Here is a 24,300-nt window from a genome sequence, read left to right as displayed (position 1 = left end):
ATCCTTATTGTTACACAACATTTTTTCACTGTCCCTATACTCCCCATTCCTTGATCGTAGAGGACCTCTACAGTGAACCCCGCATGCTTTGCCTTCATGAAGAAACTCCCATTGTGTCCCTCTTCATGAGAAGATAAATTCCCTTTTGCACCATTTCCCTTGAAACTTCTATTTTGCCTGGTTTACAAGACTGGAGCTAATGTACCTTGTCTCCCCCACGTCGATTTGTAGAGATTAGCACTACTCCTCGTGCCAACCGGAGCGACTGAGTTGTGTTCCACTTGCGCCGGTCCTGTTATGGAATTTTTTTTAAATTGGGAGTCGAAGCTTCTAGATCTAGAAGCTTCATAACGGAAGTCTGGTAAATGGTTTGGCCGGATGGGGTCGAGGATGACAGTTTGGGCTCCTTTCCCCTATAATGATGGAACTACCTCTAGGGATAAGTCCTTCCCCATGAGAAGAGGATCTGCCTCCCATCCATATTTCCTATATAAGCCTCCCTTCTTCCCAAGCACAAGAGAGTTATAGAAATAGAGTGTTGATATTAGTGTGCTTATACTATTTTGGTTTGGAGTAGATAACAAGCTATTACTAGTTGTAGCTATCTAGTTGTGTGAGGGAGAAGTGTGATTTGGTTTGGAGTGAAGCCTAAAGGGAAGATATCTAAAACTATTTTTGATTGAGGCCATCATGGAATGCTAACAGAAGTGTGTGGGAACTTGGTCTTGTCAGAGGAGGACTACAACGTCAAGATGAATGGTTGTGATCTCTCTTTGATATTAATATATGAACCTATCGATTCATTTCCTACATGTTTTGTAATATTACATATTCATGGCTTAATGTTTCTTGACTTGTTAAGTAGGTTGAATTTCAATTTCTCTATTATCATGTTTGTTGTTGTTTACTTGTTTCAGGTGCTTGAAGAAGGAAGCGAGAGAGAGTTGGAGCGAAAAAGTGAAGACATCATCAAGTAGGATAAGCGGACCAAGAGGGAGGCCCTCTTGATTGATTCTAACCTAAGGAAATCTTCCATAGAAAGTATCTGTTGTGGCTAGACCCATTATCGGACTAGAGGAATTCATTCGTGTCCGCACTTATAATTTTACTTCACCACAAATTGGTGACTCCGCTAGGGATCCCAATCCTTTTGCTTGTCTTGGATTTCATGATTTCATAATAAATTTTCTAGTTCCACATTTTCCCTTTGGTTCTGTTCCTTTTCTCCTGCTTACTGTTTTGAGTCTAAAATCCTTAGTAGCAGATATGGTCCCTATTTCATTTTTTTTTTCCTTAGCTCCCTCAATCAGCGCGCTTAATTCGTTGACAGTCATGCTGACCAATGTGAGTTGCTGAGAAAGAGTCGTGCCCACCAGCCTCTAGAGCTTGTTGTTAGTTAGGAAGTCATGCAGATGCATGTAAGTGAAGATTAGGGCTTGACCCCAATCTTGGCCAATGTGTTCTTCTCTTGTGGTTTTGACCCTGTAAGCCTTTTGGGCCATTTTCTCCTTGATTAGAAAGCTACTTTTCATTTGGTTCTGTTTTCTTGTTGGCTTATCATCTTTCTACTTGATTGATTGAGTCATTGAGTGGCCAGTGACACTAGGGCATCTAGTCGGTCATCCATTCAACAGTTTGCGAACTCACTAAGTCGGGTTGTAGTTGTGCTTACTCTTTGCATTTTGTTTTTGGACCTTTTTACGACTTTGGCATCTTTTTGCACAAGTTCGAAAAGTTTTCGTTTGCTTGCCTAAACGTTTCTTTTCTGGCATGGATTACATTGCTCGTCTTGTGTTTGGTAAAGTCAGTGTTTCATTGATCTGAATGAACTTCTCTTTTCATGTTTTCATCTGCTTGGAGAGCTTATTGTCTCGAGAACTTTTTCACTGAAAGATTGTATGTGAAAATTTTGTTTCGTTGTTTCATGAAAAAGTATGAAATTATAGCTTGTTGCATCATTATGTTACGATAACTTGCATCTTTAAAAGACTAGAATTGCATCGGCATTTGAAAAAGGAAGATATATATATATATATATATATATATATATATATATATATTAAAGGACTAATAGATAAGTGCTTGTCAGGAAATTAGGAATTGGAATGCATTTTTCATTAGTTTATTTTTTGAAAAAGTAAGGTAGTGAAAGATCATTTCATTTTCAGTTGCTTGATTGTTTGCATTTGATTGAGTAGTTTCTACCCTCTCTAGTGTAGGCATTTCATCGAATTGAAAGGGTCTTGTCTCATTTAGTTGCGTTTAAGGCTTTTAGAGTAGCATCGCTAAGACCTAAAAACCGAAACATAACTCAAGATCAACTTTAAAATGAATTCAATTAACCTAAGGCGCATTTGACATTAACAATCATATCTAGAAGGTGCTAGAGACGTGTTCTGGTGTCATTAAACATAGCAGCTGTCGTTAGCTTTGGCATTAGATAGTGCTAGTATAGATTTTTTCTCCCCGTACCATCAAGTACATAACGGGAGACCCCACTAGGCTGCAATCCTTTTATCCTTAGGAAGCCGAGTCAACCACCTTGGAAATCTGATACACCGAACACAACATTCGGGGAGATTGCCTGCTCGTACTTCTTCGTTCGCCAGGAGGTATTCTGCAGTTCACGGTTGCCTGGTAAAGCTATTTACCTAGATCATCAAGAGCAGTCATTTGATATTTTTGACTCATTAAACTTAAAATATCATTCGAGCACTTTTCCTTTCAAGCTCTTTTCCAATTGAAAGCAATAGAGTCATATTTGTTTTGTTCTCGACTCTTAAAAAAATGAAAGAGCATCAGTAATTTATGCATCTTAATAATTGATTTTCCATGATCCAAAACACCCTGTTTGTCTTTTTTAGACCAAATCGTGAGTTTCCTTAAAATAACATTTTAAAGCCTTGAAGTTATTTGTTTCGTCGACTAAGACAAGGTCAACTTGGCTGAACCATCTGGTTCACCCAATTCCTCTTCCTCTCCTCCATCTGAAAGATTGTCTGAGGAGCCATTTCCTGAGTTACCAAAGTCACTCGAGGACCAAAATGTTGAACTCGCAATTGTTTTGAGTGTTCAACCGTTGTCATCTCGTCCTCCGCCTACTTTTGATACTGGGTCATTTGTTGATCTTGGCCCGGAATCTCTAGACAACCCTGTTCGAACTCCAGAGAACTCGCCGACCACTGACGGTCAGCTTGGACTGGTTATCTACCCTCTGAACCCTCTGTTTGACCCTATTGTGATATCACTGTAGCGTCCTTATAGTCTATACGACCAACCGGGTGTTCCTTTGGAACTATCCCCTCGTACTCGTTCGACCATTCGTCATCGTTTGTTTTCAAACATGGAACCCAAAGGCGATGCTCCAGTCACATCTCTGGATGAGTCTGAAGATTCTACTCCACAAAATGTTGAGGGGGGAGAATTTCAATTGCAATTTCCTCCCGAGGGTTTCCCTTTTTCAGAAGGTATTCCCTCTAGTTTTCCACCCAACTAGGTGTCTTTCGCGCAGTTGGTTTTAGGTACACCTAGTGCCTCATCACTTTACCATAATCCTGTATGGGCGTCAGGCGCAAAGCCTATGTCAAGTCCGTTTGTTACGAACACAACTTCCCAACAGGATGTTACTTCAGTCCCGATCCAATCCACCGTTTTGAATACTCTTGTTTCATCAATCCCAGTTACCTGCCAGGAACAACCGACAATTTCAAATATTGTCTCTATCAGTTCCTCCATCCCGCTAGTCAGTGGCCAGATTGTGCCACTTCCTGGGGGCCAGAATCTGAATATTTCTCTAGTGTCAGGTGCCAATAATGTGAGAGGCTCACAAGCTCACATGCTTGGTATAAACCAACCTTCTTCTGGTATTATTTATAACCCTGCTGATCCTACTGGATCAAGCAATGTCCAGTACCAATAGGTTCAAAATCCCGTTGGTCCATCTGGATCGAGCAATGTTCAGTATCAGCATCCTTATGGGGCTTAGGTCCAATACCAAAATCCCTATGTTCCATATGGTTCTCAAGGAATGGTTAATCAACCTTACACCCTCCAATATGGGCAGTATATCCATCTTGGCTACAGCCAGATTCTGTTCGGCAATTTCCCGGGCACTGATCAAGTACCCTTGTAATAGCAAGGACAACCTCTACAACAACAAGGGCAACCTTTTTTACCGCAAGGGAAACCTTTGTTGCAGCAAGGGCTCTTTGTGCAACAACAAGGGAAAATTATCCCACAGCAAGGTCACCTGCAACAATCGCAAGGTCAATCCTTACAATAGTTGCAGCAAGCCGCGCAGTAGAAGATATAATATCCTCCGCACACCTCTCAACCCATGTCCTTGCAGGGCCAACCTTTGCAGCCCTAGGAACAAATTTTGCAACTACAAGGTCAACCCTCGCAACAACAAAACCAACCAGGGTAGCAACAACGCTTGTATACATATCAACAAGGTCAACCCTTGTAGGGGCAGGGTCAAGGTCAAGTCCTGCAGCAGCAGGCCCAAAATCCTCATGTCCTAGGTCAACAAGTTTAGAATCTTGTCGGCCAAGGGCATCAGGTACAAAATCCCTACGTCCAAGGGAAAAAAGTGTATCAACCTTATGCCCAAGGACTCCAAAATCCTCTTGTTCAGGGACAACAGGTTCATCAGCCATATGTTCAAGGACAACAAGTCCCGTATCCATATGTCCAAGGTCAACAGGCTCAACAACCTTTTAACCCATACGTTGCTTATCAACAACCTATGCCTAGATAGTTCCAAGGTATTCAAGGTCAAAATCCTCCCTATGGTTAAGGTAATCCGCAATAGGGGCAGCCTCAGATGCCATATGGCCAAAATCCCCCACCGTGGGGCCAAAATCCTTACCAGCTGGGATGGGCTCCTCCCTATGGGACCGCTTATTGACCTCCCATGCCTTTTAACACTCAATTACCTTTATTGGCTACACTCGAGTTTCTAGATGTATTGCACCTTACGAATGATCTGATCTTTCATTCATCGTACTGGCCTCCGGTGTCGTCCAATATACCAAGTGACTACCCAATGTTCGATGGGAAAGCTAAAGAATATCGTCAGTCCCATGTGATGACATATCACCTCTGATGCTCATCGAACTCGTACATAGACGATTCCATTCGTCTCCGTCTTTTCCAAAGAACCCTCATGGGTGCTGCAGTGAAATGTTACATCGAGCTACCTCGAAGTACTTACCATGAATTTAACTCTTTAGCCATGGATTTCCTCATGCATTTTCAGTTGCCGGTTCGCTATGAAACTGACGCCTATTTTCTCACATTGCTTAAGCAAGATACTGTGACGCATATCTCTGATCACATCCAAGAATGGAGACGTAGACGTCGCTTGATCAAATTTGAGATTACTGATCAGTTTCTCACTAAATGGTTTCCCAAATCATTCGTAACCCCAATTGCTCGCGATATAGCTATGGGTGGATGTGTCACTGAAGAGCAGGCCATCGCTCGTGCCCAGTACTTGGATCTAGTTTACTCTCAGTATGGCACTTTATACGAGTTATTACCCAATGCTCCGTGGCCATCATTCAATCCCGCAACATTAAAGTGACCATTTGTTCCTCCCGTCAATGGAGTTATTGGTTCAATATCCCAGACCACTGCTAAAATTTCTTCCAAAAAAAAGTTGGTCTCGAATGTTGTCCCTAATAGTTCATCTCAGAATCTACCTGGCCCTAGTAAAACCTTAGAGGTCCATGTTGTCCAGTCTACTGCAGTAGAAAAATCCTCGAAAGGAAAAAAGAAAGGCAAAGGAAAAGCTAAAGCTGATGCCCCAAAACAGGTCCCTCCCAAATCGTTTGTTGGTGAATCTTTGCAACGAAACCTAAGTATCCCTGCCTCATTTGCGAAGAAGATCACTACACTAAGGATTTTCCTCGACGATTCGAAGTTAGTTGCCTGCTCAAAGGGACCCTTGCTGTCCTTAAAGAGTTGTTTCCATCTCAGCAGACCCAAATGGTAAATTAAACCTGATCTCCTTCCTCTGGATCTCAAATTTTCATGATGAGCACGCCTATTAATGTGGCTACAAGATCGAAAGACTATCAAACTCCAGCTCCGATAGCTGGGAAAGAGAAAGAAGTTGCACCTTCTTCTTCTACCCCGAGTTTTGGTCCTCTGCATATTGAGTGCCCTAACCCTGATTCCGCTATGTGCCCACCCTCCCGAGGTGTACTGCGGAAATCTTCATCTAATCCAAATGCCTGAGTTGCTTAGCACTACAATATTGTTGAGGATTTGGCTCAGGCGCCGTCAGCCATGTCGGCTCTTGAGGTACTCCAAAGCTACCCATCGCAGCGGAAATCTTTGCTGTCAGCTATCAGGGGCATCGATCCCACCGATTCCAATTTGATATTTTTCAATCTAGAAAACCATGTTCCATGGCTCCCTCATCAGATTGCCTTTCTTATTCAGGTAATCATCAATGAGAAGACCATCCACCGAACTGTCATCGATGAAGGTGCTTCCACCTGCATCATGTCAACCGCATGTTGGAAGGCTATTAGTTCCCCTGCACTGAACCAGTCTCTGAACACTTTGGAAGCTTTCGATGGGCATGATTCATGACCCTTCGGTGTCTTACCAAACCTTGCCATCACTCTGGAAGCCAAGACAGTGCAAGTTGAAGTAGAAATTGTTGACGCTAATCTCAATTATAATCTTCTAATCAGCCAAAGTTGGACTCATGCCATGCATCCCGTGGCCTCCTCTTTGTTTCGCTTGATTCGTTTTCCCCATCAAGGGAAGATTGTCACTATTGACTAGCTGTCTTTCTTTGCTTCTTCCTCCTCGGATGCCAATGTTCCATACATCAAGAACTCTAGTGATCCCTATGAGAGTGTGGGGGCATGTATCTTCAAATATTCTGCCTTAATGGAAAATTTTCCTCTCACACCTCCTCATGTCTGTCAACATGATCTTGGCCAAATCTGATCCTTGGGTCATACCTGCACCAGATCTTGTTGATACTTGGGGCGAGGTTATGCCGCTTAATCTTGTTGAAGTCAATTATGTGGAAATTGTTTCGGCTTCAAACTTTTCATCCTTTGATTCTCATATGTCAAAGACCTCTCTCGATAAATACTCTCAATCCCCTTGGCTTAGCACTTTGGAATCGTCTGATCCCTTAGCCAAGACCTTCCTTGCTAATGAAGGTATCATGGAAATCATGTCTCTAGAGGAACCACCATGGATCAATACTCACCATTGCTCCTCGTTCCTACCTCACCCGACAGTCACATCTACCACTTTCTAAGAGTCCTCTTCTCCATTTTTGCCACCGATTGTTACTCATGAAGTATGGTCGGAAGGAAATCTGGGTAATATTACCCAAACGATGCCGATTGACATTTCTATCAAACCCGGTATCGTTGAACACGTTCATATTGGGGTATCTTGTTCTCCGGATGAGATCAAGACATATACTTGTCTATTTCAGGAATTCTGTGATGTGTTTGCATGGTCTTACGAAGAAATGCCCGGCATTGATCCTAGCATTGTAGTGCACGAAATACCAACGTATCCGCATGCAAAGCCCATTCACCAACGACTTCGCTTGGTGCACCTTAGGAAGGCCACTGCTATTAAGGGTGAAGTTGAAAAGCTTCTCAAGGCTAGGTTCATCTATCCCATCCCCCTTACAGACTGGGTGTCCAATATTGTCCTGGTGACTAAAAAGCAAGGCATGAGCTACATTTGCGTGGATTATTGAGATCTTAATCGTGCCTGTCCTAAAGACAACTACTCGTTCCATCTCCACATCTACTGATGATCACACAGATGGTATTGTACATTATGTACTGGGGGAATTGGAACCCGATCTGTTGTTGGTACCAAATGACATGTACTCCTCCCAGAGCATGGTTATTCCATCTAATGAAGACCTCTTGGGAGCCACGTTCTCTTATGGGTCATGAGCAGACATCGTGAGGAGAGTTCTTGATCTTGTGTCAAAGTCGTTAAAATACAAAACAAAGGGTATGAGGATGGTTCCTGGTCTTGTGTCAAGCTCGTTAAAAAATGAAACAAGTATACGAGGATAGTTCTTTTTCTGTGTCAACCTCGTTAAAAAATGAAACAACAGATGAGGATAATTCCTAGTCTTGTGTCAACCTCGTTAAAAAATGAAACAAGGGTCTCGAGGATAGTTCTTTTACTGTGTCAAACTCATTAAAAAATGAAACAACTCCCTTTTCCAAATCGAGTCTTTGATTAAGATCTCGTAAAATCCCAGTTGAGTCTTTCTGAGATCTGGAAAGTGAACCTTCATTCGATCCACCTAGTTGACTGAAATGAAGCTTGGGGGGCATGTACTTGGGGGCATGCAAACTTATCGCAAGCATAGTTTTTTCATTTCAAGCTTGTGTAAACATGAAACCAAATCCAAGCAAAGTTCTCCATGGTTCAAGCTTGTGTAAAAATGAACCTATGCCCAATTTACATCTCGTGATTGCCATTTTTATCTGCTAACTAAGACTTGGTTGTTTCATTCCATCACCACCATCTCTTTGGCTGATCATATGCTTTCACTTGGTTGTTTTTCCTTTCCTGGGGGACCGCAACGATGAGTGGTTTTATTAGCCAACCTCTTGACCATTACATGTTTTGAGCAATTCCATCATTGCCGAAACTAGTTTCTACCATTTATACCACTCATTCCTCTAGGACAAGTCATCTTTAAGCTCTTTTTTGACTCATAAAAAATGAAAAGATCACCGAGTATTTTTCCCTTTTTGACTCGTAAAAGAGAATATAAATGGGGGGCTCTGCTTTCAAGCTCTTTTCCGACCCTTTAAACACGAAAATATAGCCAACCCCTTGTCGTTTCGAACTCGTTAATGGATGTGAAACATCGTGTGCCTAGTATAAGTTTACCCCTTTTTCGGGCTGGGAGGCACTATTTACAAAAAAGGTACTCCTTGACTGAAATGGTCGAGCGATTCTCTTAAGTATCATTTTCTACTTTTTGGGTTTGAGAGACACAAATGTATGAAAAGGGACCATGTGGATTTTTCTTTTACGTGTCTTTTTCAAACTCTCTAAACATGAAAAATATACCAAGTTACACCTTTGTTGGACTCGTTAAACTATTAAACGACATCGGATTCGTCACCATGACGGACATGAGCTTATCCTTCCTAGGGCTCGTTAAACTTACTAGGTCGGATTCATCTGAAGGATGAACTTATAGTGCGATCATATGTTATCCCCTTCAAGCTTGTGATTAAAAAATGATTGGGGTACCTGCCAGAAATGGTGGGGAAAATTTGGAAATCTATCAGTCGTGTTGGGAGCTCACTCTTGAACATGACACTTTTTGCTTTGCGTCAGGTTGGGTTATCCTCCTTTGTATCGTTGATCTTCCTGGGTTTGGGCCATTCATTTTTGCCTTCCATTTTATCTCTACCATGTCATCATGACCACCAATCCCATGGATTCAAAAGCTTCCAAACTTCCAGTTGTGTCACCGATATGTTCAAGAGTTGTCCTTTTGTAGTTACACTTACCTCTAATTCTCTGTATCATCAAAAATCATTTTGCATCCTCTCGTCTCGCATCGAGGATGTGGAATTCATTATGGCCCTCCTTCGACACGGTCGCTTTCCCATCGAATTCAACTCATCATCCAGGAAGTTAACCGAGAGATTCCCTTCCAGTACCTTAGAGCTTGCATGCCCTAATGGCAAGTTCTTCGCACTCGACGACTAGTTTACATCAATGGCTTCTGATCAAGTGATTTCGTGGATGTTCAACTTCAGTTCCTGTATTCACATTCCGTGAATTGTGCTGATAGTACCTTGAGGATCATTGTCATTATTGGTGGTTTCCCTCACGCTTGTTAATAGTTTACATTATCAACTGGTAATCAAGCGACATTATAACATGTCCAATGTCAACTCATCTATTCACATGTTAGAATCTGTACTTTGATAAAGTCACATTGGAGTGCAAGACCCTGGACTCAGATCACAAAAGTCCAGGTTGCGAAGTGGTGTGACATGGTTATGATGACATGCATGTCTCTATCAGATGGATGGCTGTTACCAGACCATGAGTTATCATATGTGATCCTTCTCATTATTAGATGAATGCGACCATACCTTGGTTTCGTTATGATCCTCCTTGACGGATGGCTACGCCAATACCTGGATCCATTTACATGATCATTCTATGGATGGTTGCGTCCATGCCACGATTCATGTATCATTTGATAGAGACATCAGTTTATGTATATGTATCTGTACTTGATTGTAGATTTTTCGATGGCAGACCAGTTCCCCACATTGATTTATAAAGCATTTCATCCCTCACTCTAGCTCAGCCTTCACACTTTAGGGGGCATCTGTTACACATCATTTTTTCACTGTCCCTATACTCCCCGTTCCTTGATCCTGGAGAACCTCTACAGTGAACCCCACATGCTTTGCCTTCGTGAAGAAACTCACATTGTGTCCCTCTTCATGAGCAAATAAATTCCCTTTTGCACCATTTCCCCTGAAACTTCTGTTTTGCTCAGTTTACAAGATCGGTGCTAATGACCCTTGTCTCCCCTGCACCGATGTGAAGAGATTATCACTACTCCTCACGCTGACCGGAGTGACTGAGCTGTGTTCCAATCGCGCCAGTCCTGTTATGGAAAGTTTTTTAAATCAGGAGCCAAAGCTTCCAGCTCCAGAAGCTTCGTAATGGAAGTCTAGTAAATGGTTTGGCTGGATGGGGTCAAGGATGATAATATGGGCTCCTTTCCCCTATAATGATGGAACTACCTCAAGTGTCTCACATGAGAAGAGGATCCACCTCCCATCCATATTTCTTATATAAACCTCCCTTCTTCCCAAGCACAAGTTAGTTGCAGAGTTAGAGTGTTGATATTAGTGTGCTTATACTATTTTGGTTTGGAGTAGACAACAAGCTATTACTAGTTGTAGCTATCTAGTTGAGGGAGAAGTGTGATTTGGTTTGGAGTGAAGCCTAAAGGGAAGATATTTAAAACTATTGTTGATTGAAGCCATCATGGAATTCTAGCAGAAGTGTGTGGGAACCTGGTCTTGTTAGAGGAGGACTGCAACGTCAAGATGAATGGTTGTAATCTCTCTGTGATATTAATATATGCAACTATTGATTGATTTCCTACATGTTTTGTAATATCACATATTCATGGTTTAATGTTTCTTGACTTGTTAATTAGGTTGAATTGAAATTTGTCTATTATCATGTTTGTTATATGTTGTTGTTTACTTGTTTCGGGTGCTTGAAGAAGGAAGCAAGAGATAGCTGGAGCGAGCAAGTGAAGACATCATCAAGCAGGACAAGCGAACCAAGAGGTAAGCCCTCTTGATTGATTCTAACCTAAGGAAATCTTCCATAGAATGTATCTGTTCTGGCTAGACCTATTATCGAGCTAGAGGAATTCGTTCGTGTCTGCACTTATAATTTTACTTCACCACAGTTACCAAGATAGTACATCTACATAGGAAGACTGGATAGAAAAGATTCTAGAAGCCTTATGGGCCTACAGAACTACATGGAGGAATACTACAGGACATACTCCCTATGAACTTGTTTATGCGAAGCAGGTCTTACTGTCAATAGAATTCCAGATCCATACCTATAAGATAGCAGTCCAGGTAGATCTAGACTTGTCAGAAGCCTAGAAGCAAAGGATGACACAACTGAATGAGCTTGATGAAATAAAAAAAGAAGCCTTCCAGAGAACCAACTTAGTGCAATATTAGAGGTCAAGATGGCATGATAAGTACATTAAAGAAAGGAAATTTCATCCAGGAGATTGGGCATTGCTCTTTGATTCAAAGTTCAAAAATTTTTCAAGGGAAATTCCAAACCCATTGGCTCGGACCTTCTGAATTTGAGAATGTCTTTGACAATGGTGTAGTTAGAATCAGGACTATTGATGAAGAGAAAAATCCTCTATTAGTAAATGGACATCAACTCAAGCTTTACTAGAAACCATTAACGAAAGAGGATTTTGTTAAAATGTTTCAAGATAATTTAGAGCTGAAGATGGTCAAGAAGAATCTTCTTCTTTTCCACCTTAGAAATCTCTCTCTCTCTCTCTCTCTCTCTCTCTATATATATATATATAAAATAAAAATAAAAAATTATATGTATATATATGTATATATATATATATATATATATATATATATATATATATATATATATATATATATATATATATATACATTAATATTAATAATAATAATAATAATAATTTGTATAAACATGAAAACCAACATGTTGTTGGCATGTTTATACAAAAAATTTAAAGTGAAAACCAATTTGTTGGCACTTCAAATTTTCTTTTTCAAAAAAAAATAAAAATAATAAAGTTCATCTATTAAAGCCTTCTTTCTCTTAGCTGCAAAATCAACAACTTTCCGCAACTTGGACAAGTTTTTGCATAAAAGACAAGTTTCTACAGCCTAATAATTTTTTTATGTCTACAAAGATACTTGGTGATTTGGATTAAAGGATAGTTGACAGCAAAGTACCTGTAAGAGATCAAAGGACAAAAAATAAGGTTAGCAAAAGAAGATCAAATGTATGTGCTGCTTTAATTTAACAATAGGGAAGGTTATATAGCATATATGATTAAGAAGATATAGTACTAAAATGCAATCATTATAACCTAAGGGAAATGGCCACCTAGAAAATTATCATATGCCACCACTTAAAAGTCATGTCACGACCGTATTACAAATATTCCGAAGTAATTACCAAATCATAAGTTTAAATGCGCCCAATGGTCGAATTCATCCTTATAATCCTTATGATAATTTATCAGTTCTTCCCTATTCTTACACTCCTCTAAACTTTCATAGCCACTGCATCTTTCTGCCATCTAGCAAACCCTACCAGCTCCATTTGTCTATCAAGGTGACCAGTATTCAAGGCAAAGCATCCTTCAGAATGGGGATAATTGTTCGAACTGAGCCAGCTAGGAAGCAATTCTTGCAGGGGTACCCACAAACTAGGGAGCTGCTGCAAAGGAGACAATGGCTGCAATTCATTCAAAATTTTAACGGCTTCCACAACGAAGTAACCAAGACATTTGCACACTCATTCGATGGAATTGAAGCTGAAATAGGGGAAATTAAGCTCAAATAATAGAGTTTATGATTGTTGAGGCTACCAAGCTGCCAAGGAATGCGAAAAAATGTTTTAAAAATAGGGGGATTGATAGCGAGGATTGGAAGGTCTTCCTAAAGAATTCGAACATGGAAAATATGGTCTACAAGAAAGGTATTCCTAGCACAACTCTTAAAAACAAATGGAGAAACTTATTACTTGTGCTTCAGAAGTTTGTCACTTGTGAGGGTAGGTTTGGGAAAATTTATTTTTATCATGTTAGGATGATGATGCACTTTAGGATCATCAGATGAACCTCCCTTATTTTCTCTTACAGAGTCTCAAGAAAATGTCTACAAACATTCAAAAGAAAATTTAGCTTATTGAAAACACCATGTACCATCACGACTTAATCAAAATCTTGGTTGAATTTCATCTCCGAAGTATAGAGGATAATTGGGAAAGTTTCCTGGTGAGAAACCACCTTGAATAAAAATCCCCATAAAAAGAAAGTAGCAGCAGGGCCCTCATAGGAAGAATGAGAACCATAGAAGTGATAAAGGAACAAACACCTCAGACTCAGACATAATTGTCAGAAGAAGAGCTGCCTATAATAAAGATTTTGTAGAAAATGAAGAGGGGAAACCTTAGAAGAAAGAAAGCTAGCCAAAGTAAAGAAGAATTATCACAAACTAAGACCCCTCCTCTAGAAGAAAAATCAGAGAATAAAAGGATGAAATTATAGAAAATACAAACCCCAAGATTGAGGATGAGCGCAAGGTTGAGCACGATCCCACAAACAACATCAAAAACTACAGAATACATTAATCTTGAGGAAAATGAGCCCAATGAAAAGGAGCCAACTAAAAATGATCCAACAGAGAGCGAGCCAACAAAGGATGAGCCAATTGAAAGCCCTGGAAATTCTCCAAAAGGGTCACCAAGATCATCACCAAGAGTATCACCACAGCCTTACAACTCACCTCTAAGAAGCCCAGTGCATAGTCCGGGTATTGATCCTGCTCAGCAGGAAATATATGATTATATAGAGTCATTGGAAAGAAAAGGGACAACAACAAAGGAAACAATTCAGAGCCCTGGAGAAGGGAGAAATCAGGTAAATGAACAATCAACCTCAAACATCTTGAAGCAGGAGATCTTTGAACTAGAAACATTGAACCGGTATCTCAAAAATGAGAATCAAGCATTGAAGACAGAGTGAGATCCGAATTTCAAAAAGTGACAATTTGATCCTTCATCTGAGCTTGTGGTATAAGAAAAAAAAGCTGAAGAAGGAAAACATAATTATGCAGAGAGAGATTATCAGTTTAAAGTACAAAATTCTCATGAGAAAGCCTAGAATGTTGATCACTGCCAAAAAGAAGAAAACAATGAAACATGGAGATGATAAGCAAGAGGCACAAGTGATTGACAAGGAAGAAGTGTATGAGGACATACAAAATATCCAGTCCAAGGGAACGTAGAGTCTGAAGATTGTCCTACCATGACATCCTTTTTACCTAATGACCCTCTCTTTTCCTATCTATTTACCACCTAAACAAAGCCATATCCACCAAGTTTTGATGAAGGTATGAATAACATGTCTTCTTGTTCAAATTTAACTTTATACCGTATTGTTTTGTTAAAGTTTGCAATTGGCTACTGAATCAGTCTGTTTCCGTAGCTAATCCAAGTTTTTGTAGCTGTCTCCATTGTTTGCAAGATTCCAAAATTCCAGGTCAGCAGTAAAGGGTGCAGATGGATAGAGCATGGCTATCCCATCGAAACTATTTGTTAAGATAAGCGGAAGAGATCACTGTCAAACTCCAAGTCAACTGCCAGATTAATGCAGAACAAATTCCAAGTTCAATCGAAACCTTATCGTTTTGCTTTCAGAATAGTAAAACGAAGGTTTAGCGATATAATTTTAGATAAGATAGAGGTATTATGATTGAATTACTCATGCAGTTATGCTAGAGACTTGTTATAAAACTTATGGCTGCACTGTGATTTGTGGTGCATGCCGGATGATGTAATTTTGAACAGTTTGTGAATTCTGTTTGAATAGAATTGGTTTTGTGTGTATGTGTTGTGTTGATTGGAAGCTATGAACTACTATGTGGAGGGCCCCTACAAATAGTGATAGGTTTTAATCAATTGCAATATGATTTCCTTTCATTCTTCAAATGCTCTGTTTTGTGTGAAAATGCAACATAATGATTTCGCCAGCGAGTTGTTATTTGCATAAGTACTTTCATTTTCTTTATACCTAGTTTAGCATGTTATTTAATTTGCTTTATACCTGGTACAACATGGTTATTTCATTTGCTTATTATCTAGCATAGTTGAAGTGTGTTTAATTCATAATATAGATGTTGCTTGGATTATTTTGTTTGAGTGAAAATTGAATAAGTAAAAGAGTGAGAGTTCTCTCCTAAACAATTGAGTTCAGACAGTATTTCTTCATAGCTGATAGAATAAGTTTCTTTTTTCACTTAGTGAATTAGAAGTTGCAGCATAAATATTCAGGATCAAAAATCCCAAAACAATCTAATACAAGTAGGATCACTCTCATATCATCTGCAAACTAATTAGATAGAGATTAACTCCTAGGAAACTTAGCCAACATTTTTAAGAATTACGACACTAATATAATTGACAAACACCACCTCCATATCCATATTAAGTTTAGATCCTAACAAATACATAACAACCTAATGAATAACTTCTAAGCACATATTGTGCACCTGTACTTCATGAGTCTACCTACTCGGGTTAAAAATTTATGATTGACAATTTAAAGACCTTAAATTGGCTAAATAGTGAAAATGATCCACCATAAGGTTTCCATCCCTTCATGGTGAATAAGGTGGTTTCTTGAAGCATCCTTCAAAGAAAACATATGATTATGTTGCCAATATTGAATCATGATGCTATGAAAGAATCTATATTCCTCTCACCTTCCCTAAGCCATTGGATTCTTGATTTCTTCTTCCAAAGGATCTCCCCATGTTTCCTCATTTCCTCAATCTGGTTCAGGATCTGTCCTTCTTCCACCACCAGGTCCTCTGATTAGCCTTCATTGATTATTCGTTGTTGAATACCTTACATACACTCTTGGAGATTGCATTTCTCCTTTATAATATTTCCAATTTATGACTGATTCCAATATTTTATTTTTTGTTTGAGATGGAAAGCACTATACTAGATTTCCACCAACTTTCCATTTTACCGAGAAAGGAGGGGTCTCTAAGCTTGAAGGATTCAAATATGAAGGTTTGTTTCTAGGCGCCAATTTTAGGTCAATTTCCAACCTAATCAACCAGTGATATGCCCCAAGCAAGGAAGAATTGAGGCTTCAAAAAACTTATCCCTGCTTATAAGATGTTTCGATACTAAAAATTTGTCTAGGCATGAGGAAACCTGGTGAGAACCCCCCACCCGATGATTATTCCATTTATACACTCCATTGAAGGTTTGAATATCTACCAATTTCAGCTCCATAATCAGGTCTCTAAAAGCTTCCATATCAGGGTCCATTATACTTATCCCCCCTTTTTCTCCTCAATCGAGCATATTAGGTTGAAATCTTCGCCAATTATTCAAAGCTCCTATGAGCATATATTTATAATATTTCCTATGTTCTAGAGGAATCTACTTTCTCTCCTGGAATGTGAGGGTTATAAAATGTCGATAATAGTGCCCAATCTAGGGTTCCTATATGTCTAAAGTTCCTCGAGAGAATATGAAGCAAGCTGGCCGAATTATCAAAAATAGTCTTTGTTGGATTCCAGAGGATAGCTAGACCACCCGCACTTCCTTTGGAATCTGGGGTCATCACCTCATAATGAAGTTTTATTCCTCGTACGATCTCTTTCAGTTAATCCTCAAATAATTTACTTTCCTGAAGCATCACAATGCTCAGTCTTTATTATTTAATCCTTTCCTTCAGATATCTTTGCTTTCCTTTACTGTTGAGGCTTCTCACATTCTAACAGATAACAATCATTAAGAATATTTGTAAATTTGGTGGAATACCGTTAAAACTGGTACCACCCTTCCCAAATTTACCAACAGGTCCCCAACCATCTATATTGATTATTGCAAGTTCTTCTGAGCTTGTTTCTTCCACCCCTTTCCTTGTACCCCTTGATCCCGAATATTACCCGGATGAGATCCAAGCTGCTCTGATTGATCTGTGGAGAGTTGGCTTTGCGTAGCTTGATATTGCTGAAATGTGCCTTAATAGAGCTTCTTTTGGTCTTCTGGGACAAATATTTTATCCAAGTTCCACCATTCATTTAGAAGCTTCTTAAGGAATTGTTCCTTTGTGCTCAGCTCCTTCGATCCATCGATCTCCATTTTTTCCTAGTCCTTGGGTTGCTCATTATCCCTCTGATCTGATGGTTCGCCCCGGGATTTCCTTTTAGGTTTATTGGTTCCCTTAGGCAGAACCCTAACATTTTCATTGTCGATCAGATGACCTACCTCCTTTGTATTTTCATCTTCTTCCATCAATACCTCGTATAGGTTATTATTAAGTTGATTTTTTCGCTGCATTTTTTGGGTGTTTTCCTGAGGAGGTTTTACATTACTTTTTTTTGTATGAAACCTCTTGAAAACCCTCTTGATCTTCTTGTGCCTTGGGGGAGTATTTGGGAATTTATGGATCCACAAATCCCATTTGATTCAAGGGGCATTCTCTGAACAAATTTCCATATTTATAATATTTCTTACAATGGAAAGGAATGTGCTGATAGTCCAGGGGTTGTTTCCATACCTCGTCTTGATATTATAGCTCAATGAATTCAAGGAGATGCTCAGTTATATTCATGTATACATAGATTTGAGCATATGAAGTGTATCGCCCTCAACGAGTGGATTCAACTACTTTAATAAATTTACCAATGGAATTTCCAATTCCTTCTAGAATTTTTGGGTCCCAAAAAGTAATCGGTAGAGAAAATAATCTTACCCTTACCGGGGTTGCCATGAATTTTTCTTAATCTTGGTTGTAGCATTCTTCCCAATAATGCATGAAGTAATAAATGTTATAAAATAAATATGGCCCATTTTCAAAAACCCTCTCCTTACCTTCCATACTGGTGAAGATCACTATAAAAAAACCTCGAGCCCCCAGTTTTAGATCAATATGTCTGTTCGGTTTCCATTTTATCTGGATCCATTTGATAAGTTCTCGATTTGAGGGCCAAATACTAATGAATTTACTAATCAAGGCATGGTCGTTCATAAACTTGTGGTGATTTTTCCAGTTTATTGCTCGGAATCATGAATCTTGGTTTTTTGACTGCTTGTGGCAGACATCGGCCCCTGATTCAATTTTGCCACTCAGCCCCCATCATTGGGCTACCTTTGAAACCTTCATCATTGTTGATTTTTGCCGAAGCCCCTCCCTTACCCCTTGATTCACTGGCTACAATATTTTGGTAGGAGGGGATCTCTCGCCTCCCTATTAGATCGCTCATCCGACTTGTCAGAATTCGTTGTTTTGATGAAAAATGTCTAGGGTTTGAGAGACTGACACAACAGGGAATTTTCAGAAGCGGTGAGCCAAAATCCTAGCAAAGCGCATTTTCCATCAATAATCGTTAAGATTTCTCATTTTTTTAAACAAATAATAAAAGAAACTTTTAAACAATTAAAGTTTCATTAGGCTTCCCTCTAAGACCACAAGTTATAAGGTCTCTTGCAATAAAACTAAATGGAAACAAATAAACAAATATTTACAGTAACTCGGGGTGTTACAAGTTCAAAGAAAAATAAACTCCCCATTGAATTAACAAACATGTGAGACAAATAAATAATAAGCTTATAATAAAATACATTAATCTAATAGTTTACAAAGTGTTTATCTAAACGAAAAATAAAAATTAATTAATTAATGTGAAATAAATGTTATAAATTAAGTATAATATTTTATATTATATTTATAACTTTATACTTTATATTAAATGTTTAATTTGAATTAACTATCATTAATATAATAAAATATTTTAAATCTTAAAATAATAATAATAATAATAAAATTTGTAATGCAATGTGTGTGAGTTTTTTTTTTTTTAAACAAATGTTTGTAGAGTTTTTATTTTTAAACAAACATTTGTAGAGTTTTTTTGAAGACAATATCAATATAAAAAATATTTGTAATTAAGAGAGGGAGAGTTTGTTAGGTTATGTGAGTTTTGAGATGATTGACAAGTCATATCTATGGCTTGAACTGCCAAAATCATCTTGGTTTGGGCCACATTAGCCTTTAACATGGTTGGATTTTTCCCCAGTGAGTGTCGAACTCATGAACTTTACACCACCTAGTGAATACTCTCTCACCTTCTGCTCTATGCGCTATGGGTTTATATTTTATATTTATTATAAAAATGATCCCATTTTAAAAATTAAGAAAAAATTTAAATTAAATTTAAAACCTTTAAACATAATTCAATGGATTTTAAAAAAATATAAATCAAGTGTTGAAAATAGTGTAATAATAATCTTTTTTTTTTGTTGATAGGTGGGTGAATCCTGAAAATCACGCTTACCCTGTGGCTGAGAGGCCACGACTCAGGGGCATCTAAGTCGTCAAAGTCACCCAGGGATCACACCCAGCCTGAGCCACACCAGTGGAAACCATGCTGGACTTTTGGTATCAGCGAGACTAGAACCGGTGACCTTTTGCTTATGGAGCGCCTTAACAACGTGCTCCTTCGCCGACTATTCTAAATATCTATGATAAAATAGTGTAATAATTATCATTCTATATAAATTTTCAAATTAAAATATATAAATTTCTAATATTAAAAATTTTAAATTATGTTATTAGATTTTAACTATTGACTTGTATTTTTAAAAATATCTATTAATAATTTATAGGATCATAGGTGTGTTGTTCTTCGACATGACAATGATATAGCCTCACTATTACCAAACTTAAAAAAAAAAAAGCATATATTAAAATAGAATAAAATATTTTATTAATTTCATTCCTCTTATATATATATATATATATATTTTTTTTTTTTTTAAAGAGTCGGTTGCTATTGATTGCTGAAAAAGAAGGAGTCAAAGCTCCATGAGTACAAAGTTTTGATATCATGGATCATAGGAATTACAAGATAGATCACTTCCTTGATCCTTGTTCTAATTGTTATGCCTGTAATACTACTTGAACTGCTATAAATCCTAATAAACTGAAAAGACCATAATTTGCAACAGCAGAACATTCTTAATCTATACCTTAATCTGTTTCTATATGAAATCTTCTGAACGGTTCCTACTTGCTTCAAATGTATTCCTTACTACTGTCTCAGCAACGCAGACGGGAGTTAAAGAGCTCGAACGAGATTCAATGGGCACAGAGCGGTTATTGTGACTGCTGTTTCTTGCCAAAATAACACAAGCTTTCAATGAGCTCGGGCAAAGACTGTTGGGAGCGGCGTAGCTGTTCTGAGCGCTACCACAAGACTGAATAAAAACAGAGAGAGCTGTGGCTGACTGAAACTCTAAAGGATTTCTTAACTTGAGGCGGGAGAAGATCAGGTTGATCGCTTTGGGATTATGGCGCATCCTTGACAAGTACTGAAGGAAATCCTGTGAAGTCTTGTAATCCATTCGGAAGGGACAAATATCGCTTGATATTTTGACATTACCTATGCTCTGTAACATTTCTTTGATTGCACATCTATTTGAGATCCACCATACTTTGTCCTTCATATCGCCAGCACTTATCACATGCTTCCTCGCTGTGAGTCTGCCAGCTATAGATCTGCTGCTGTTGACTAAATACATTTTCCTCTTTTTTTTATTTATTAAGGTAACGGATAGAATGTCACCATTGTGTTACATTTCAGGCTGCCTATGGGTCTTTCACACGCTTTATTAGCCTGCTCATCCGCCATCTTATTCAGGCTACAGAGGATATGATAGTACTTGGCCTCCTCCATTGTCTCATGGAGGATCTGATTCCGTTGATTGATCTGTTGGAGCATAATGTTTGGAGTGTGCTGCTAGTGTGCCTGTTTTATCCCGAGTTTGATTAGCTCGGTGAGCCCCTGAAATAGGGCGAGAGCTTCTGCTCTATTATTAGAGACTTCCCCCAGTCCCCATTCAAAATGAAGGATACATTCACCATTTGCATCGCAGATAAGACCGCCAACACCTACCAGTCCCGGATTTGCCTTGGATGCTCCGTCAAAGAATAAGCAGAATGTGTTGCAGTTTCTTAGCCAGTTAGAAAATTCCTCCTCTTTTAATCGAAGCTTCCATGTGCTCGCTTTTTCTCTTGTCTTTGTCCCTCTCCTGCAGTTTTCCATGGCCCTGGAGTTGTTTTCCAATATGTAGCTGATTAAATTACGCTCCTCGATGCTGTAGCTGGTTGCATCTACTCTGCCCGTGGTGTTGTTTGTTATTGTTTCTAAAGCCAACAATTTGGCTTTATGACATATCTTGCGGATACTGAAATCTTTCGCCTGAAAGACCTTCCCGTTTCGAGCTAGCCATAGTCGCCACAGAAGCGTGAGGGGAAAGGTGTTCCATGCTCTCTACGTTAGTTTGCTTCCTTTTTCCTTCCATGGGCAGGCTTTCTTCCAATTGTAGATCGTATCTGCTATAGTAGCTTGAGGCTCCCATGTTAATCCCCCCATTGAAGCCATCTGCTTCCAGCATTCTACTGCTACTGGACACTCTATAAATAAGTGCTGCATTGTTTCCTCCGATCTGCAGCAATTTGGGCATCTGGTAGGTCCAATTATTCCTCTTTTCCTTAGGTTCTCAGCTGTTAGCGTTTTCCCTTTGAGAAGCAACCAGATAAAGAATTTGACTTTGGGGGGAACCTCTGCTCTCCATACAACTTTCCAATGGTTCCAAAGTTCAGATTGGTAAGTGCTATCACAGAGATATTGGTGTCCAGCTTTAACTGTGTAATGAGTTCCCGTCGCATCCCATCGCAGCGCATCCAGAATGCCTTCCTGAATTGGGGCTTTGCTGTGGAGGAATTTCTTCAAGGCGTTAAAACTGGGTGCTAAATTATTTGGAGGGTTCGGGAATTTCCAGCCAGTCCAAGCACGAGTATGGGGGTCCCAACTGGAGATTTGTGATAAGTAGTAAATTCCTTTACTGTTGAGCCAATTTATGGCAGGAGATGCCTCTGCGTTTATCCCCAGGGGCTGCTGTCCTAAGATCTTATCTGTGTTAAAATTGATGCTGGCTCCCCCTCCTGGTACCTCAGAAATATTTTGGTGCATAAATGATATTGCCTTCCTGCACAGCTTCCATATTCTCGTGCTTTCCCTGTTCGGAATATTAGATTCCAATAGCTGTTGCCTTGGACATATTAAATATTTTGCTTCCATAACCTTTTTCCACCATGCTACAGGTCCTGTAATCAACCTCCATACAAGTTTGGCACCAAAGGCCAAATTTAGAAGTTTTGGAGATCTAATGCCCAGTTCGCCTCTGTCCTGAGATTGGATCACATTTTTCCAACTTACCAGATTGAATTTATTTTTAATTGTTTTCCCTCCTTGCCAAAGAAACTGCCTAAGAACAGTTTCCATTTTATGGTGGAAAATTGTTGGAGCTTGATAAAGAGAAAATCGATATACAGGGAGAGAAGCAATACCTGATTTGAGGAGGATTAACCTTCTTGCTGGGTTCAACCACATTGTGCCCCACTGCTGCACTTTTCGCTTAATCTTGTCCAAAATTTCGTTCCATGTTTCGGCCTTCAAGGGCCCCAGGCTTACTGGCATACCTAGATAGTAGAAGTGGTGCCAATTTAAGCTGCAAGTTACTCCAAATATGCTCGCTATACTGTGAATAGTATGACTTGCCGTGTTCCATCCATAAATACAACTTTTTAACTGGTTGACTTTGCCTCCTGAGTAATCTATGAATTGATCTAACAGCTTCTTAAATCTCCGTGCTATTGTGGTGGAGGCTCCACCAATGAGCAGGGTGTCGTTAGCAAATTGAGAATGATTAATATTCTTTGTTCCATTTTCTATCTTGATGCCATTAATTAATCCTATTCTCCGGTTATAATCTAAGACTTGACTGAATGACTCGGCCATAAGGATGAACAAATATGGAGAGAGCGGGCAGCCTTGTCTAAGGCCTCGAGATGATTGGAAGGCTATACATGGTCTCCCATTGATCAGGGGAGATATCCAAGGTCCGGTTATACAAGTTGCTATCATATTGATAAAGGGTGTTTCAAACCCCATTTTGTAGAGAGCAGCAAATAGAAAAGAGTGCCTTACTCTATCAAAGGCATTGGGTAATTCCAACTTTAATACAAATCCCTTTTCTCCTCTGGTTAGGCTTGAATGGATGGCCTCTTGGACAAGTATGATGGAATTAGTAATTTTCCTATTGGGGAGGAATCCTCCTTGATTTTCAGCTATCAAAGAGGGAAGGATGGGCTTGAGCCTGGTTGCTAGAATTTTTGAGACAATTTTATAGGTTGAGTTGCAAAGAGAGATGGGATGGAATCTCTCAAAAGTGGAGGGGCGGTTTTCTTTTGGTTTAAGAGCAAGATATGTGGAGTTGGTGTATCCTCCCATTTTCCCTTTTTTTCAGTACCCACCGAATCATCTTTAAAAGATCCCTTTTTATCATTGACCAATATTCCCTGAAGAAGCTTATAGTGAATCCATCCAGCCCTGGGGCCTTGTCTGGGTGCAGACTCCATATAGCTGCTTTGACTTCCTCTTCTTCTACTTCTTTGCTGAGGCTGTTATTCATTTCTTGCGTGACCCCTTTAGGCAAATATTGGAGCATATCTGAGTAGTCTTTTACTGCTTTTTCTTCTGTCAACAATTTGCTAAAGTGCTTGGTGGCCGCTTCCTTTATAGCTTCCTAGCTGCTACATCTGATTCCTTCATTATCCGTGATTGTACTCACTGTGTTTTTAAGTTTTCTAACTGTGGCATGTTTATGAAAATATGTTGTATTTTTGTCTCCTTGCTGTAGCCATACTTGCCTAGACTTTAGCCTCCATTTCATTTCTTCATCCCTATTGATTTGGCTTAGCTGTGCGTATACTCTGCCTTCATGTTCTTTATTCTGCTGAGTTAAACCCTGCTCTTCGATTTTCTGTTGTATTTCTTCTAGATCTTGCTTTATTCTTTTTTTAATCAATTCCGGCTCTTGATAGTTTTC

This window comes from Pinus tabuliformis, chromosome Q (genome assembly GCF_031772625.1).
Source record: "Pinus tabuliformis cultivar Carrire ecotype Pingquan chromosome Q, CPIR1, whole genome shotgun sequence".
NCBI classification, from domain to species: Eukaryota; Viridiplantae; Streptophyta; class Pinopsida; order Pinales; family Pinaceae; genus Pinus; species Pinus tabuliformis.
Note: the sequence above shows the minus strand (reverse complement) of the source record.